The following is a 6,514-nucleotide window of genomic DNA, read 5'->3' as shown; positions in this document are numbered from 1 at the left end:
CCTGGCCCCGCCTCCGATCCGGTCGGACCCGAGCCTCGGAAAAGCGCGATTGGGGGGGGCCGAGGGCGGCCACATCTCTAGGAGTGCGGGGGTGGCCGGTTAGAGGTGGGCGCGGAATCAGAAAGATGGCTGTATTGGCAATCCTTCCGGGCCTGGGAGGGCAGGGGTGGGGCGGCAGGCTTCAAGAAAAGGGTAATAAATTAACATTTTTTATTTCTTTGCAAACTGGGCAGTAAAGACTCCCTCCGCCTTTTGGCCTCGGGGCTAAAAATACCTATCTTTCTTTGGACCGCCTGCTGAGATTTGTTCCTCACCTCCATTCCTAAGTGGTGGCTGGGAGGATTCTTGAGGCAGGAGGGGTGCGGCTGGAGGAACCGTCTGGGAGGAAGAGTATTCACACTGCCGGCTGGGTTCTGGTCTTAGCCCACCTGTAACATGAGGCACCAGATCACTATGACTCTTACACTATCAGGGGGAAGAGGGAGAGGTGGTTTGCTCTATTGGGCAACAGAAAATATAGGTCTATTAAAACTGGTTGCACCACATTCTAGTACAAGCAACCAGCAGGTTAATTAAGTCAATGTAAAGAGGATATCTTGAAAAGGAGACTATTCAGTCCATTGCCAGTTTTTTGTGTGTGTTTAGTATTATTACTAGAGGCCTGATGCACGAATTTCATGCAAGAGTAGGCCTTCCCCCCCCCCCCCCCCCGCCCCCAACACTCCCCCACCCGGGACCCAGGCTTCCCTCACAGCCCCAGCTTCGTCCAGAAGGACGTCTGGTCTAATTAGCATATTATGCTTTTATTATAGACTAGTTTATTATAGATTATTATTATTATTATTATAGATTATGATTATTAAAGCTGCACCCTGTCTGTGACATCCTACATAGCTCAGGGACCCCCTTGGGGAACCTATCCACTCGCTCATGTCAGCAGATAATGAGTGCTAGATTGAGTGCCTGATCTGGGCCAGGCCTGTTTTGATGGTGGGGGATACAGCAATAAACAAGACTGCTGAGGCCTCTTGCTCCATAAAGCTTATTGTTAGTAGGAAAGACAAATAATTGCAAGTTGAAGTAAATGCTGGGGCAAAAGCAAGGGGCTGGGAGAGAGAATAAGAGCTACCAGTACTTTAGACGGAGCTGCCGGGGAAAGTTTCTTTGAGGAGGTGATGCTGAATTTGAAGTCAAAAGAATGAGGAGAGAGCCTTGGGAAAAGCCGGCAGAGACATTCCCGGTAGAGGTCAGTATGTGCTGAGGCCCGGAAAAAGGTAAGCTTTGGATGTGTCAAGGAGCTGAAGGAAAGTCAATGTGACTAGAATAGCCAGCCTAGGAAAGAGAATCGGGGTGATGTGGGGAGGCCGGCAGGGGCCAGGGCATACAAGACTGTGTCAAGGAATGGAGACTTGTCATTAAACCACTGAAGGGTTTTACACAGAGACTAACGTTTACCGCTGTGTGAAGAGTAAATTGGGTGGGTGGCAGGCTGAAATAAAAGGAAGGAGACAGTTAGATTGTTGTGGCCTTCCAGGCCAAAGATGATAGTGGTTTGGACTGAAGTGGTGGCCACACTATGATGATTAGTTGAGAGATGCTATTTTGGACATAGACTTGACAGGACACGTTGATAGGATGAATGTGGGGGGGGGGGGGGGGCATGGGAAAACCAAAGATAACTTCCAAGTTTCTGGCTGTAATAAATGAATGGACAGTGCCTCATTTATTGGATGGGGTAGCCTGGAGGAAAGAGACTGCATCTCAGAGAGGAACATTAAGAATTCTGTTTTCGCTCTGTTGAGTTTGAGGTGCCTGTCAGAGATCCCATTTGATTGTCCAGTCACTGGAAGCTCAGAAGAGATGCCTGGCTGGAGGTGAGACTTTGGGAGGCATCATCTTAGACAATGAAAGCCATAGGATCTGAGATCACCTAGGGCAGTGGTCGGCAAACTGCGGCTCGCGAGCCACATGCGGCTCTTTGGCCCCTTAAGTGTGGCTCTTCCACAATAGTGTGGCTCTTCCACAAAATACCGACTTCTGCGCATGGGCCACAGAGTTTCAATCGCACTGTATGTGCGCGCCCACACGTGGTATTTTGTGGAAGAGCCACACTCAAGGGTCCAAAGAGCCGCATGTGCCTCGCGAGTCGCAGTTTGCTGACCACTGACCTAGGGTGAGAAGATCCTTTATATAATAAAAGGCTAATATGCAAATCGACCGAACAGTGGAACCACCAGTCACTATGACGTGTACTGACCACCAGGGGGCAGACTCTCAATTCAGGAGCTCCCCCCTGGTGGTCAGTGCGCTCCCACAGGGGGAGCGCCACTCAATCAAAAGCCAAGTTTATAGCTGGCAAGCTCAGCAGCAGTGAGAGAAGCCTCTCCCACCTCCACAGCAGCACAAAGGATGTCCAACTGATGTCCAGGGAGCGAGCCTAAGCCATCAGTTGGACATCCCCTGAGGGCTCCCAGACTGCCAGAGAGTGCAGGCTGGGCTGAGGGGATTCCCACCCAGTGCACGAATTTCGTGCACCGGGCCTCTAGTAGATACAGAAGGGGAGAGGGTTCAAGAAGAACTCAGAGCAGTCAGACAAAGGAGCCAGAGCAGGAAAGAAGACTGAGAAAGAGAGGCTAGGGAGGCAAGAGGAGCACCAGGAGAGAGCTGTGTCCCAGAAACTGAGAAAGGAAAGTGTTTCCAGAAAGCAATGGTCAGCTGTGTTAGATGCTACTTAGAGATCAGGTAAGATGACTGACAGGGAAGGAGCCATTGACTTGCTATGTGAAAGTAATTAGTGAACATGATAAGGGCAGTGTCCCTGAAGTAGAAGGGTGGGAGCCAGACCTTGTAGAGCTATCATGTTTGCATAATTTGTCTAACAGGGAACAGGGAAGGTTCTAGAAAAGGATATGGAATCAGAAGGGTTTGGCAGAAATTGCTAAATGACCCTAATAGCCATTCTCCCTCTTTTCCTTCAGCATAGAATTTCAAATTCTAGCTGGCCACATGTCTTCCCAGAATAAAAGCAATTTTCTCGGACTCCTTTGCAGCTAGGTATGGTCATATGGCTCATTTCCAGCCAACAGGAGGTAAGTGGATGTGTCCATGTACAACTTCTGAGAACTAGCTTGAAACGGCAATGGTGTGTTTTCTTCAGCCATTGCTCTTTCCTGCTCACTGGAATAGTAAGTATGTAGCTGGGGCTCAGGTGGCCGCATTAGACTTTGAATGGAAGCCATGGTTCAGGATGTCAGTGGAACTAGTTAGTCTATATCTGGTTCCTTGTGGGTAGGGAACCAGCCTACCTGCTCTGGGCTACCTACCTCTTGACTTTGTATATAAAAGAAATTTATGTCTTGTTTAATCCTTTGTTTTCTGATGCTTATTTTTGTTAGAATACAGAGGGTTTTGTTAGAAGTGGAGATTACTAGATCAGGTTTGCAGAGGGATAGGAGAGAATGCAGGAGTGATGATTCTGAAGCAAGGGAGAAAGGAGATGAGGTGTGAGCACTAAGGGAGAGGACACCTGTGATGGAGAGGTACCTCCGCCATTATCAAGGAAGGGAGGATGGAGGCAGAGATGTCTGCAGTAAAGGTTGGGGTTGGAAAGATGATCATTCACACCTGACGATTTCTACTTACTGGTACTCCTGGATGTGAAGGAGTCGTGAGCTTAGAACAACGGTTCTCAACCTGTGGGTCGCGACCCCTTTGGCGGTCGAAAGACCCTTTCACAGGGGTCGCCTAAGACCATCCTGCATATCAGATATTTACATTACGATTCATAACAGTAGCAACATTACAGTTATGAAATAGCAACGAAAATAATTTTATGGTTGAGTCACAACATGAGGAACTGTATTTAAAGGGCCAGAAGGTTGAGAACCACTGGCTTAGAACAAGGAAGGAGAGGGGAAAGCCAATTTTGTGAATCATGAACTAGGTGATGTTGGAGGTCTTGCCAGCCTGAGAGAACTCCATTCTGGATCAGGTGGCCATACTGCCACAGGCATGAAGAGGGTGAGGGAAATGCCCAGAAAGCCAGCATGGCCTCCACCCCACTTCCAATCAGGCCTCACTTCACAGTCACTTGTGACACCTGCCTACCATTCCCAGCTGCCATATGCGACCCACTAAGCTTTACCTGACCCATTTTTACAGCACGGTGGGGGAGGGGAGACTTCAGAGAGCATCAGGGGTATTCAAAGCAGAGCAGGTCCGTTTTATTTTCCTTTATTAAAAAATGGAAGAGGAGTGAGCTATGGACAGCCCCAACTAAAAGGGCTATATTACAATGGCGACGTAGTTTCCAAGCTAGCCCCTAGAATTGTAATTGACAAGAATGTAGCTGAATTGTAGTGCAGCTTGCAAGCCTGAGGTGTGGATTATGGGAACAAAAAACAGCACAGGAAGGAGGAAAAGAAAGAAACTGAGAGGTTCTTCCATTTTTCCTGGACCTGGAGTTGGCTATAAATAAAATTTTATCTTTTTAATTTATTTTTAAATATATTTTTATTGATTTCGGAGAGGAAGGGAGAGGGAGAGAGAGATAGAAACATCAATGATTAGAGAGAATCATTGATCAGCTGCCTCCTGCACACCCAACACTGGGGATCGAGCCCGCAACCTGGGCATGTGTCCTGACCTGGATCGAACTGTGACCTCTTGGTTCATAGGTCAATGCTCAATCACTGAGCCATGCCAGCCGGACTATAAATAAAATTTTAAATGGAGGAGCTTGGCCTTTATCTTCCTCTGACTTCCTCCTTACCCTCCGTCCTGGTCCCGGTCTGGTCCCTTCCCAGTGCTGCTCTTACTCATCCTGGGCTCCACTCTGCAGCACCTCTGGCCAAGGGTGGGGGTGGGGGAGAGGAGCTTGATTAGAAGGACTTGCTGTTTACCCTCTCCTAATTCTCAGCCTCTTAATCTTAAGCAAAACACTTTACAACTTTGAGCCCTAGTTGTCTTACCTATAAAGTTAAGATAATAGTAAAACCCACCTCACAAACTTCTAGTAAGAATCAAATGAAAGAATGTTTATAAAACATCAGGTAAGCTGTAAGGAACTCTATTTGTTACCTGGGATTGATGCCTTATTAGGGCCAAACTGCCCAGGATCTTCCCATCAGTCAGAGTATTTGGACTGCAAGTAAGAAAATCCCACTCCAGCTAGCTTAGGCCAAAGGAGGGGAGATTGCTGGAAGGATACTCATGTCACTCACAGAATCAAAAGAACTTGGAACCAGAGTGACTCAGGAAACTGGGGGGCTGATCATACAGGTTACCCCGACCAGGAGCCCCTCTCTCTGTCTCTCCTAACACGCCAAGTTTGCCCCATGTAGGAGATGGGACTGAATAACTCTATCCTCTAACTTCCAAGGAAAGACTCTGATTGGTCTAACTCCGGTCATATGCCCACTCCTGCACCAATCACTGTGATGGGGAGAGGATTCCATAGCTGGACCAGGTCTGGGACACATAGGGCAACACCTATGCCAAAGAAAATAGTTGGATGTGTAGGAGCAACATAATTCCTCACAGAGACTTATCTATGTATGCCTGCTATTCCTTAAGCCCTGAGCAGTCACTGAAAGGGTTTAAGCAGACTAGTAAATTGTTCCGTTTGTGCTTTAGGACTGGAGTGAACAAGATTGGAGTAAAGAATAGTTAGGAAGGAAGTTGCAATGATTCAGGAAGTTGATGATGAGGGAATGGAAAGAGGTGAACAGATTAAAAAACCATTTAGGAGGTAGAATTGGGAAGTGACTAATTGGATAGGAAGATGAGAAATAAGGAGACATCATCGTCTGGCTGCATAGACAGTGATACTGTTCACTGGGACAAGGAATCCAGTGACCGTGTGTGTGTGTGTGTGTGTGTGTGTGTGTGTGTGTGTGTGTGTTTGGTGAGGTGTGACGGCTTGGACTTCTTCCATTTGAAGTGTCCCTGAATAGAGGAGGGAAGCCCAGTTTGCTGTTTGGAGTTCAGGAGAGACATCTAAGCAAAAGCTATAAATTTGCGATTTGTGTTTAACTCCTGTAACAGCAGCCCAACTACATTGCCTTTAGCCAAATGGTTTTTGTTGCTGTTTTCTGCTGCTATTGAAAAACTCTAACATAACAAAAAGTCTAAAGGTAAGAAAGATGCAGATCAAAACGACAATGAGATATCACCTCACACCTGTCAGAATGGCTGTCATCAACAACGCAACAAACACAGGTGCTGGTGAGGATGTGGAGAAAAGGGAACCCCAGTTACACTGCTGGTGGGAATGCAGACTGGTGCAGCCACTGTGGAAAACAGTTTGGAGTTTCCTAAAAAAATTAAAAATGGAACTGCCATTTGACCCAGTGATCCCACTTCTAGAAATATATCCTAAGAAACGAAAAACACCAATCAGAAAGGTTACATGTGCCCTAACCGGTTTGGCTCAGTGGATAGAGCATGGGCCTGCGGACTCAAGGGTCCCCGGTTCGATTCCGGTCAAGGGCATGTATCTTGGTTGCAGGCACAT

General features: G+C 47.3%; 1 long non-coding RNA gene across 1 annotated transcript in view; it reads left to right on the top strand.

Moving 5' to 3' along the window:
- Positions 1–9: 9 nt before the first annotated feature.
- Positions 10–6,514, top strand: part of LOC106727066 — a 12,092-nt gene continuing 5,587 nt past the window's right edge. The window contains exons 1-2 of the long non-coding RNA XR_001363215.1: positions 10–105; positions 2,979–3,089. This is a non-coding gene — a long non-coding RNA (uncharacterized LOC106727066). The remainder of the gene's footprint in view (positions 106–2,978; positions 3,090–6,514) is intronic.

This window comes from Myotis brandtii, unplaced genomic scaffold (assembly GCF_000412655.1).
Source record: "Myotis brandtii unplaced genomic scaffold, ASM41265v1 scaffold356, whole genome shotgun sequence".
Lineage (NCBI taxonomy): Eukaryota > Metazoa > Chordata > Mammalia > Chiroptera > Vespertilionidae > Myotis > Myotis brandtii.
The sequence above is the reverse complement of the archived record's forward strand: the minus strand, read 5'-3'. Positions and strand labels throughout refer to the sequence as shown.